The 8,302-nt window shown below is 47.3% G+C and overlaps 1 long non-coding RNA gene across 1 annotated transcript in view; it reads right to left on the minus strand.

The window, feature by feature from the left end:
• The window catches only part of LOC108449049, a 19,607-nt gene extending 11,516 nt beyond the window's left edge, over positions 1–8,091 (minus strand). Inside the window, exons 1-2 of the long non-coding RNA XR_001865150.1 lie at positions 5,013–8,091; positions 4,035–4,249 (exon numbers count right to left, since the gene is read on the minus strand). This is a non-coding gene — a long non-coding RNA (uncharacterized LOC108449049). The remainder of the gene's footprint in view (positions 1–4,034; positions 4,250–5,012) is intronic.
• Positions 8,092–8,302: the final 211 nt, after the last annotated feature.

Here is an 8,302-nt window from a genome sequence, read left to right on the forward strand (position 1 = left end):
AGTGTTTCCCTTACATCTTTGCTGGCCACTTTTCTTAGAAGACAAAATTAACCATAAATGCCAGGATTTCCCAGATATTGGTGGCTGTTCTGGAAAGGTGGAAGCTTCAGGTCCTGACTAGCTGACAGGGAATACTGTCACTATATTCCAAGGAATACTCTGTCACTGTTTTTGCAGGGTGTCGAGGTCCCTGCCTGTGTCCTTCTGTCTGAGCTGCACCCACAGCCAGGGCTGGGTTTGACCAGGGATCACGGAGATGTGGGGAAGGAAAAGCACAGCCATTACCTAGGCAAATAAACCACTTGACCAAAAAATGAGGTTTTAATCAAAAGATCAAATAATCTCTTTGGCTGTTTCTATAAACCCCCATGGTTTGGTTCCACTTGGGAAGACATTCCCACTGATGCTGGCAGAAGAAAAACAAGCAGCTCCCTTCTGTCTGGCAAAGTGGTTCGAATAACTTCAACTCTCTACTAATGGCTGCTATCAAAATACCTAAAATGGAAGGATTAATTTTTCTGTGCCTTCCCATTACAGCTCAAAACGTGGTTTCAATTAGGGTCAGTCTCCACTTTTTTTTTTTGCTCACTTTCTGCGAACACTCAGTCGCTCCTGTCCCTGTTCATGAGCTCAGTTCTGCAGTGGTTCTTCACAGATGTGTTCAAACGTAAAACTGAACTGTCCTGAAATGTCACACTTTGCTTCACTGGCACAAATACTTAACAAACGACGAAGTTTTACCCGAAACGCTGAAATATTCAACATTAAGTTGTGCATGGGGTTATAAATTTCACCATCTGCAGTAGATGCTGCATTTATTTAGATAGGCCTTCAACAAGAGACCAGCTGTCTCAGCTCACTGAAATGTTTAAGCATATGTTTAATTTTAAGAATATGAATAATTCCATCGATATCAATGGCACTTACTTACACTTAAGAATATATTTTGCTGAGCTGGAGCCAGGAATAGTGCCATGTAATGCCAATAAAGTGCAAATTGCAATATCTCACTAAGTGCTTTCTGGGACCAATTTAAAAATTAATCAATGAAGATCTGTCGTGTGAAAATGCAAGAATTAATATATGTGAGATTTTGCTGTTTGCTATCCTAATATTGCCAAGTATTAACATCCACCAGAGCACTGACAAGTGAAATCAAACCCAAATCTGTGAAATAGAGCAAAAATGGCAACAAGTTGCATGTGTTGTTCATCATGAATCATCCTATCAGGCTTCACGATTTACCCATGTAACATTAAATAACATTTACCATCCTTACAGGCAGACAGAGATATAGATTAATTCCAATTAAGATTTGGAATCAGATGATCTTTAAGGTCCCTTCCAACTCAAACGCTCTCAGGGATGCGCAGGGTGGGATTGCTGGGGTGTCTGTGCAGGACCAGGGGTTGGACTGATGATCCTTGTGGGTCTCTTCCAATTTGGGATATTCTGTGATTCTATGACTCTTAATGATTAAAATACTACAGAGCAAAGGGTCAGAAATAACATTATTTTCCTCTTTTTGCCTCTTACCCTCCACAAAACTTTGTTATGAGGATCAAATAAAAGTTTCCAGGCACAAACACTTCAGCCATTTGTATTTGCTCTCACAATTTTACTCCTCACAAGTCCGACATCCCTGACATTGCCCGTGACCTACAGAGACCTGGGCCGTGCCCCTCTTCCCCTGGGACGGTGTCACCAAATAAATAACTCTATATCCATATGCAAATGATTGCTGTTTTCAAGCTGTTCCCCAGCGACCTCACACGCTGCCCAGACGGTGCAGGAATATGTTTCCCACATATGTCAGATGTTTCGTGACACATTTCACACGTATTTAAAATAGATCTCCTGGCCTATAAAAATGCCCAGGCACCCAAACCAAGTGGCCTGCACCTGCAATGTTTACCAAAATTGCATGAAATGTGCCCAAATTGTTTGTATCCTCCATCCAGCTCAAATATTGATGGTTTATAAGTTTATAAGTGCAGTGGATTCACTCATCAGAGGGTATTACCTGCCTTATTTGATGGCTGAGTAACAAAGAGAAAGAATTTGTTACAGCTCTGCCTCCACAGCGACAACTCTCAGTCCTCCCTGTGTTGGTTAAAACAACGTTTGTCACATGTGTTTGTCACTTTATATTCCAGCCTGACTCCCTTGGAACTGCACTGGCTGTGCTTTTATGCAACAAAATCCAGCTCCAGGGTGTTCGAGATGTGCCACGCTGCTAAAAAATGGTTTTGCTGCAATCAGGGGCACTCCTGTCTCACAGGTAATGATGGCAGTGATAAAGCTGAAGTTTCAGTGGGCTGAATTTCAGCATGGTAGGGCCAGCCAAACGCCCTGAGTCACAGCACGTTGGCATAGCCCCCACTGCAGCGTGGGGCACTATCTCAGCTGGTATCGTACCTGAACCAGGTAGAGCAGGGGTGGTTTGCATACATTTGCATATGTGGCAACCCCTCCTGCAGTTGCTGTGCAGACAGGTGAAAGCTCTTTTTACACCATTCCAGAAAAATAGTTTAGTGGAATCTGTCATGGGAGCAGCTGACCCAGAATCCACAAAAAAATCAGAAATTCTTAATAGTTTCATACAATCACAGGATCAATCACAATGGTTCAGATCATTGAGTCCAACCACCAACCCAGCAGCACCACCACTTAAACCATGTCCCCAGGGGCCACATCCACAAGTTTTTTGAACACTTCCAGCAGCGGTGATTCCACCACTGCCCTGGGCAGCCCATTCCAGTGCTTTACAACCCTTTCTGTGAAGAGATTTTCCCAGTATCCAACATAAACCTCCCCTGGACCAACGTGAGGCTGTTTTTTTGTCCTGTCCCTGTTCCCTGGGAGCAGAGCACCCTCCTGTCAGGGAGTCGTGCAGAACCAGAAGGTCCCCCCTGAGCCTCCTTTTCTCCAGGCTGAGCCTGGGAATGCTACAGGCTCTGAAAAACAGCTCCAGGAGCTCTGGTTTTGTCTCACAATGTGCTCTGAGTGCAGAGAGCATCACACACCGCTGAGCTGGGGATCCACTGCCCTTGGAAAAGGCCAGTTGCTCTCAAAGCCACCAGGCTGAATTACTGGGGTTGGAAATAGGCAGGACCACCAGATGCAAGAGGAGAAGGCTCCACACAACAGGAGGAGAGCTCAGAATGCTCAGAACCAGGGTAAGCATGAGTGTGCAGCCACTGGAGTGCCACATTAGAGCCCTAGGAATATCCAAGCACTGGGAGTGCCTTGGGAGAGCTTCTATCTCAGTGTACTTGTAGAATCATAGAATCATGGAATGGTTTGGGTTGGAGGGACCTTAAAGCCCATCCAGTGCCACCCCTGCCATGGGCAGGGACACCTTCCACTATCCCAGGGTGCTCCAAACCCTGTCCAACCTGGCTTTGGGATGGGGCAGCCACAGCTGCTCCAGGTAATGTGGGATAGCAAACCCTACTCACTTTGTGGGCTCCTCAGTCCAGAGCACAACTCAGAACAGGCTCTTTGGTGGTGGTCAGACTTCCCTACTGATCTCCTTCTGTCATGTTCTATTTTTCAAGCTATTTTTTCCCCCATCTGGTATTTTTCAGTGGCCTAAAGGTCATCCTGCTGAGGGTGACAGTCCCCAGTCACAAGGTGGCCTCTCTCTGAGCATGCAGATGAGCACCTTTCAAAGACTTAGGCAGCAGCCAAAAGCCACCCTGTGCAGAGCAGACACCGATTTCAGCAGTGAATCTCCCTTCCTCCTATTGTCCCACGATTGTGTTTGCTCCAGTGGCCACATGAAGTGCCTGGGCCCATCTTCTCCAGCTGTCCTCGTGCCAGCAGTTTGCATTCAGCCTGGGACAAATCCAGCCAGGGAAATTCTCCCTGTGGCAGGTGTGGCCAGCTCTGGCACCACCAGGCCGTTACATCACTTGGCCAAAGCTGACCCCTGTGTGCAGAGCACAAGGGGAAGGTGCCCTCACCTCAATAGCCAGCCCCCGAGCATTGATGGGTGTCACTTCAGCGGCGCATTATAATGCCAACCTCACCTTTGGTGTTAATGAGGCCCCTTCATTAACAGGCTGGAGCAGAGGGGTCAGGGGCTGAATGGTGACAGGCTCCTTTCTCCCCCAGAAAGCTGGTGCTGCTCATTCAGAACTGGATCACGTTGGCGGGGCAGTTCGAGGACGCTTGTGCTGCCCATGTTGCATCTGCGAGGGACGTGACGTGTTTGGGACTATTCATCTGGCTCTTTTCACCAGCACTAAATACCCAGAAAGAATAAAATAAATTCTCATTGTGTTCCCACTTACTAAGAAAATTTTCCCTCTTCCTTCTGGTTTGGAGGGTTATTGTACATTTAAATCCTTCTGCATTTTTCAGTAGCTATAGCATGCTATAATTTAGATTTTCCTCGGGCACAAAAGAACTTAGTTAAGCTAAACTGTATTACAGTGTGGGTTGGGTTTTTTTCACAAAGTCCTTCATTAATAAGGAACTAAAGAATTTCCAAGCTGTCTGTAATTTTTCCCAGATGCAGCTAGTAGTTGCTAGGAGTATCTTTTTGGCAATCAGAGTTTTTGGTTATTAACAATCTGGGCTTTTGCTACACTACACCAATGTTAAATATGTTCTGTGAACACTGCAGTGTGGAGTGTGAACTGCAGAAGGAGAAGGCAGACAACAGGCAAAAGAAAATCATTTTTTAGAAGAATAAACACTGCTGGGGTTAACAGCTGATTGGAACAGGCACAGGATTCCCTGCAGGGATCCCAGTGTTGATTAACAAACCAGGAGCCGGTGTGGCTGCAGCCCTCACTCACCCCTCACTCACAGCTTCTCCCTGTCACCCTGAGGTGACCCTGTGCCAGACACAGACCAGAGCAGTGCCCAGGCCCCCCCAGAGAAACCAAATCCTTTCTCAGCTTCAGGTTCAGGACATTTTCCAAGGCTGCACACAAGGACATGACGGTGCTGTTAGCAAAGCCTTGGTCCACTCCAGGAGAAAGATCTCTGCCCCTTCTTACCTAAATATCACCATTTCTGGGTTTCAGCTGCAGATTTGTTCATCTTGGGAGCACCACCGAGCACTTGGCTCATGGGATGTGCTTTGCAGAAGTGGGTGAAGACCACTGTAATCACTTTGCAGCTGTAAGAGAAGGCAGTGAAGTCACTGACATCCAGAACTTGAGAATCCTTCCACTCAGGCACGTTGCACATGGGCACAAAGTGGAAGAGTGAATTTTCTCAGAGAAACCCCGTTCAAATGTGAGGTTTGTGTCTTAATCTTTAAATCCTTTAGAGCTATTACAAGATGATCGTTTTTCTACATTGCCTGATTCTTTCCGTGCTGGAATCAGCCTTGCTTGTTCCCTGGCTGGTGCCCAAGCCACTCAGAGCCCAGACTGACCACAGAAGTCATGGTCTTCAGTGCAAGAGTGGAAGCAGGGAAGGCTGCAACTAAATTAGTAATGAGAAAATAATAATGAATATGAAAAACAGTGAAACAAACTTGTTTCTCCAGAGACAGGAAGGGCAAGCCACAAGCACAGACATACAAAACCATGACAGGGACTTGCAGTCGATGTGCAGTTGATGTACAGCCCACCTCGCAGTGAGGGATGCTAAACGTACAGGAAAGAACTTTTGCTGAAAAATGAGCAATTCAGGCATCTCAGGCTGCATGAGAACGGTCTGGAGGGGCTGCTGGGGAGGGTGGGGGGCCCTGTGTGTGTGTGTTTGGGGGGTCAGTGCTGTGTTCCTGCAGAGAAAGGGAGCCAGGGGGAGCGAAGAGGTGCCTCGAGGAGCAGTTTTGTCTGCAGTTGCCTGCTCCTCAGATCATCCCAAGAGCCGGGGTGGGCTCTGCCACAGCTCCTGACAGTCTGGTGACTGGGGACACCTGAGTGAGGGCTGCTCTGTCCGGACTTTCCCCACTGGAGCACCGGGACTCATCTCAACGCCCCTTTACTCACACTCCCCAGGAACAGCCACGTTCGGCCTGTAAAGCATCCGTGGTGTGCACAGGCAGGAGAGAGAAAGAACGTGTTGTCCTTTCCCAGGGCTGGAACCTGGGAAAACACCCCTGAAATCTTTCCCATCCCTGGCCAAGACAGGGATAAGCGCAGTGCAAAGTCTTTTTTCCACTTTATTTTCCATCATCCCCAACTCTCACGGGACAGAACCAGCCCTTGGCATGGTCTCCTACCATGGGCCAAGCCAGATTAAACACACACCTTTCAGTCCAAGACAAGGATCTTTGAGGCAAGAGTCTGGAGAGAAAAATTAAAAAATAAAACCCAAACAAAAATGAAGGAGAGCTGTCGCGTCTCATTTGCATATTTGAATATGCAAATCAGAGCTGTTTCTTATCCATTGGCACTGGCCCTACTGTAGATGGCAGCAGCACAGCGGATCTCTGCCAGCATCCAGTGCCACAAAGAAAAGACGCTAATTGGATTTGCAGACGCTTATTGCAAAGCCCAGAAGTTGCTGGAATAGGTATAAAGAACCAGGAGCTCAGCCCACGGCTGCCTCGGGTGCGAAGGCACTCGGCTGACAGCTCGTTAGCTTGAGATCTCCCTGCAAAATTAGGAGTTTGGAGAAGCCTGGATGGCTGCTGGCTCCGGCGTCCCCAGCACCCGAAACTCCCAACACGCTCCCAAAGAGCCTGGCAAATTTTCTACCCTTGGCTGTGATTTTTTTTTTCTGTTTGAGGGGAGCTTGAAAAGAAAACCGGGGTAGGTTTGATCAGTGGTTGCGCTGGAAACGGTTCAGGCTGGGAACTGCTAGCGGAGCAAAGGCTGGTTCTAGGAATTTCTCTCCTTGAGTGTTTTCACAGTTGAATGTAAAGAGCCACCCCAGCACATTTTAAATTAATCCATTCACGCCACTTCATCGAATATCCTGAGTTGGAAGGGATCCACGGGGATCAGCAAAGTCCAGCTCCAAACTGCTTGTCCCAGCAGAGCGCTTGGAGCACCAGCTGGTGCTTACCCCAAATGGGACACTCCAAATTGTTCAGTAAAATGTGGTTTAATACCCAATTACTGGGCTGCCAGCACGCATGTGGAAGCTGAGGCACTTGGCTCTGGGTTTCCTATCTTGGAAGTGTCCAAGCTCTTGCTCAGATCCTGCCCCTGAAAGCCGGAGGAGAGACCTGTGTCCAATCCAGAAGTGGGAAGGCAGCTGTGTCCTGCACTGGGAGAGCACAAAAACAACCATTAACACCAGGCTGGGCAAAAATAAAGGCACGGGAAAATTGCCATTGAGGGAAATTAAAACAAAAAGCAAATTCTAATGATGTTTCAGAGGAAGTAACAGGCAATTTTTCAGGAAAAAGCTCATGGTCTGGTGTGTCTGAACAACATCTCTTGCACAAGGTGGAAATTCAGCAGAGCAACAGCAAGCTTGGAAAAGACGAAGACATTCCCAGGAAATATTCAGCCCTGGGAGCACGTAACCACCGAGGACTCTGATGAGGCTGTGAGTGAATAGCCAAGATGGGGAGGTAGAAAATAAAAAGATTTAGACCCGAGAGTCACGTGCATGGGAATAATGTTCACAATTAAAGATATCAATGAGAACTCCCAGAGAAAGAGGCCCTGTCTCAACAGAGAAGAAAAGGGACTGTCCAAGGAGATGTCTCTTGGGACTGCATCAGACAGAAACATGGAAAATTAAAACTGGAGCACTTAAAGGAACCCAAATCAGGCTCTTTTTTGTTGTTGTTGTTGTTAACTGAAGCGATTAAGCATTTTGCTTCACTAATATCCTCTATCAGGTTGATGAGGTAAAGTGGCTCTTTAGAACGATTTGGGAACCGATTAATCCTTGCCTGTGGCGATCAGTCAGCGGCACACGGAGTTATTGGCTAACACGGGGGTTTTCTGCTGCCTCGCAGAGATCAACAAACTATTTCAAACAAGAAAGTTGCACGGAGGAAAAGAAATTCTGAGCGAGTTTGCTCGGAAACAGTCACCAATTGCACTTGTAAAGATAAGTCCCGCGTTCCTTTAGGGCTGGCAAAATTGAGAGCTATAACTTGTCACTTAAAACTCTAAAAAAAAGGGTAAAACTCTCCCCGGGAGGGAGAATGGTGGAGGGGGAAAGAGGGGGGAGAGGGGGAAGGAAGGCGGGAAGGGAACTGCGGGGGAATGAGGGACAAAGGGGAGAAATGAGGGAAGTGGAGGGGAAATTGGAATCGAGAGGAAATGTGGGAGACTGAGGGGGAGAATGAGGGGAAAATGAGGGAGATCGAGGGGAAAAAGAAGAGAAAGTGAGGGAGAAACGAAGGAGAGTGAGAGGAAAATTGAGAGGA

This window comes from Corvus brachyrhynchos, unplaced genomic scaffold (genome assembly GCF_000691975.1).
Source record: "Corvus brachyrhynchos isolate BGI_N302 unplaced genomic scaffold, ASM69197v1 scaffold219, whole genome shotgun sequence".
Taxonomy (NCBI): Eukaryota; Metazoa; Chordata; class Aves; order Passeriformes; family Corvidae; genus Corvus; species Corvus brachyrhynchos.